The sequence below is a fragment of the Schistocerca americana genome, chromosome 1, assembly GCF_021461395.2.
Source record: "Schistocerca americana isolate TAMUIC-IGC-003095 chromosome 1, iqSchAmer2.1, whole genome shotgun sequence".
NCBI classification, from domain to species: domain Eukaryota; kingdom Metazoa; phylum Arthropoda; class Insecta; order Orthoptera; family Acrididae; genus Schistocerca; species Schistocerca americana.
Window position 1 is genome coordinate 337,175,530 of NC_060119.1, and position 4,200 is coordinate 337,179,729.

At 40.3% G+C, this 4,200-nt stretch overlaps 1 non-coding gene across 1 annotated transcript; it reads right to left on the reverse strand.

The window, feature by feature from the left end:
• Window positions 1-2,445: 2,445 nt before the first annotated feature.
• Window positions 2,446-2,520, reverse strand: Trnat-agu. Its single transcript has one exon. It is a non-coding gene; the product is annotated as a tRNA-Thr (tRNA).
• Between the last annotated feature and the right edge of the window lie 1,680 nt (window positions 2,521-4,200).

Here is a 4,200-nt window from a genome sequence, read left to right on the forward strand (position 1 = left end):
ACAATAATGCGCTCTGCTGATTCAAAAACAAAGCTATCTAGAAGCTCGACAGTGAAGTCATAAATTGCACACTTTCTCACCTAGTCTTGCACCATGAGATGTTTACTTATCCCGTTCCTTATTGAACAACTGTCGTGAAAATTTCGGCCTGGACAAAAATGCACTTTAAAGCAGGCTTGACGACACCCTTAACTCTGTCTGAACAGTGCTTATGTGATGTCCTGTGTTGCACTCAAATACTATGGAAATTTGGCAACTGTAATAGACCCATGAAGAAGCCCAGTTAAGAATTTATTCAGGGACACTGTTTCATAAACAAAAACATTTATTCACAAACACCAAAAATAATGGCGGCAGAAGTAGGTATAGGTTTTACGTGTGTGTGCTGCGTATGCTTTTCTCCCTTGTATCTTGGGATACGCTTTGAGATGTTTTTCTAATTGATTTTAGAGCTGGCTGACCGATGCCCTGTCATAGAACAGGCAAAGAAACTGGCCTCCACTGAGACTGGATAAATAAATCGCAACATAAAAGACCAGATTAGCTATAATTTCCGCATGCATGTGCTCCTTTTCCTGAAAAGCATAGATCATTTGCGTTGAAAAGCTTTTCAAATTGCATTACGCTTAAGACAGACAGAAACCGAAAAATAATGGGTTTGCCACAGATGATGGTGGAAATTTTCTAAGCAGTGCTTTACAGTCGGCGCAGAGTATTTTTAGTGTATTACCTGATAGTTTTATACAAACAACACCTCTATGCTACCATAGTATTGATATGAGAACATTCATGGTATAATGCGACGACACAAATGGGCAGACAGTTATAGTATTTGCAAACACTATCCATACGTTGCTGATTCATGGTGACAAACTACTACTACTACTACTACCACTAATACCTTATTTTAACAATGGTCATTACTTAGCCGTTTTAAAACACAAAACTTAATTTCTTCCTGTCAAAGAATTTCCCAAGTGTGTGTGAACAAGATCAACACCTACGTGCAACTCTAATCTATTAAATGCTGAATCATTGCATTTTTCTTTCGCAGCAGACTACCACTTCGTTGTGTGGGAGATAAACAAGTGTTTTAGTCTACCATACCATCGTTCACAGCCAGTTCTGCCCTCACACACACACTCACTGTGAATGCTTCGTAAGTTATGACAATGGACACTGATATATACCACCTTCACCAGCTTCTTGTCAGCTTTTCTGACTACATATTTTTGTACTGCTTAGAGATGAATATTAAATATAAACTTGAATATTCTGTGTGGCGAACATCCAATGTTTCCAATCCTCCCGCTCGACCATTCAACAAATAATGAAAGTAAGCGTTAGAATGTCTTCTATGTACTAACAAATAATAATACAGATTAATTAGTAAATTTAGGCAGACCCTAATGGCTACGAAAGACTGTTTTTCTATGGAGACAGTACTGCAGTGTGAGCTCCAATGTTTGTTAGGATTGTGTTTCTTAGGTTCGATCTGGTAGTTTTAAATTGTGTTAGAGGAGGAGAAAAGATACCTGATATTAAATACACTCCTCCAGTGAGATTTGAATCTACGCCTACAGTTGCAGAAGCGCGCAGCTAGTGAGGTACTGATATTGTGAACATTCTGTCATTTGTATTGTACTTGCTGAGGCAGACAGAGACAATTTTCTCACAAATCACAATATGACATAAATTATAATTTGCTCATAAAATAGCCTTCTTGTAGTTAAAGAACTGTTACTTGTGGTACTAGGCCAGAATTATTCGAGGTATGTTTTCAAAATTTAAAATCAAATATCGATTGAGATCAGAAGGCAAATTAAGCTCCAGTCCCCGATGTCCGTCGAATATCACTGAGCTGCAAAACATTTCTCAGATCCCACGCTGTATGTAGTGAGTGTCTTTCGTATGGGTCGTCAGGCACATTTTCTCCGGTATTTCAGCAGAGATTTGCCAATTACGTTTTTCATTGTGCAGCTAGAGTCGCCCCAAATTAGTACTGCTCATCATGTCTTTCGTACGACGCCCAGCGTCGACGGAAAGCGGAGGTGTTTCCCATAACAAACAAAATAATTTTTAAAGGGGAATTATACGGCCCAAAATTACTGTTGTGCACTTTTCGTTTCATCGACATATATTAAAAGGAGGGGTAAAACTGGAGGAAAAATCGGTACTGCTGCAATGACTGAGCAACACTTGCGCTTGGCGACTGCAGTCAGAGCGGACCAGGCCCGCGCAACCTGCTGGAGTTCTGGTTATCCTTTATGTGAGTGTATGGTGTCTGTTCTTTCGGACATGTCCGAAAGAACAAACACGCAGAATCCACTGGTGTTATACATTGTATGTAAACTGAAGGCGGAGAGTGGAAAAAGCGAAGGGGAGGGGTCACTGCTGTGGCCGCACTGGGGCATTGCGCGGAATCGGCGGCGGCGAGTTAAAATGCGTACCGGGCCGGGATTCGAACCCGGGACCTCCTGCTTACTAGGCAAGTGCGGTAGCCACTGCGCCATCCGAGACACAGTGCACGGACCATCTCGCTGCGCCTAACGGTCGATCCACGTTCCCATCGAGCGCCACCTATCCGCAGTCCCTGTCCATGTTCTCCACGTAGCAGTGTGGATCGACAGTCAGGAGAGCCAACATAGTCCATGCAGTTACGAATCGGTGTGTCCCGGACGGCTCAGTGGGTACCGCTCCTGCCCAGTAAGCAGGAGATCCCGGGTTCGAATCCAAGTCCAGTACGCGTTTTCACTGGTCGCCGCCGATTCCACGCATTTTGCCAGTGGTGGTGATAGGAGTGACCTCTCCCATGTTCTCACATGTCTTCCTCTCTCTACCTTCTATTTACATACCTTTATGTGTTACTGTCCCTGTCAATACGCATTCGACAAAAGGAATGTCGCACTAGAGTGATTTGGAAAGCCTCTTGTTGTATAGTCACATGAAATTTCGTTTTGAAAAATCGTTTTGTTTATAATGGGGAACAAACCGGCGCTTTCCAGCCGCACTAGTCGTCGCATACAGACGTGATAAGCTGCGTTTGATTGGTCTGATCTCAGCTACTCGTCGCTAAAAAGAAATTGCAAATGTCTCCATACAAGTTAGTGGAAATATGTCTGGTGATTCTGGTGAGACACCCTCTATATCTCATTTTGAGACAGTAAAAGTGAATTATTAGTATTTGTCTTTCTATTTACGTAATAGGATTTCAACGGCATCCTTTCCCTATTCATTATTCTGTGGTGGCACTAAACTATGTCAAACTCACATGAATCAGTGTCCAGTGCCTATTGATTCAGATAAGTAATTGTCAGTGTACTTCAGAACAGTGAAAGTAGGAATTGCCTAGCCGTAGCTTGCAGGACCTGTGTAGTTATTGTAAGTTCAGTTGCTTAATGGACGATAATATTTGTTATTTAATTAACTGCGTAATTATTGTAATGAAAACAATGGAGTCGTCATTTTGTATGATTAGCAGCTCACGAACTGATGGCTACGTTCAGTAACTCAGATTGTTCAGACTGTCACCAAATACAAGAGAAGCCATTTTTAAATTGATTTTGAGGTGTGTTTTGCAAACATTGGTGCATGATATAATTGCAAAATCAGCAATGCTTAACCTGTGAAATTATATGTAAAAACGTTAGTTTTGAAACGATATGCATAACAAGGAGTTACACGTGCAAAAATAGTACAGGCAAATGCCAGAGAAATTGTGAAGCTTGTTGTATTGAGTAGTATCATTTCTAGTAATTAGTTATTTCATGGAAAATCTTAGCTAGAATCTGTGTGTTTTGACTAAACTGTTATGAAAAGATGTGCATAAGAAGGAGTTACACGTGCAAAAATAGTACAGGCATATGCTAGATAAATTGTGAAGCGTGTTGTATTGAGTAGCATCATTTATAGTAATTAGTTATTTATGGAAAATCGCAGTTACAATCTGTGTGCTTTGACTAAACTAGAGTATAAATGTTGTAGCTATGCAGAGCCAATTTAACTTTTTTTCTACCAGTATACCATTGTACAGGTGTGATGAAACCTTAATTGGAAATTTCTCATAAATTAACACAAGACTATTTGAGTAATTTTTTTTCATGTGAAGGAAATGTTGCAAAAAGCTGGGAGCTCTCCACACTTCCATCAAACAATTTGTTTCTATTCATGTATTTCTACAGTTCTTAAAAACTTTTTCAG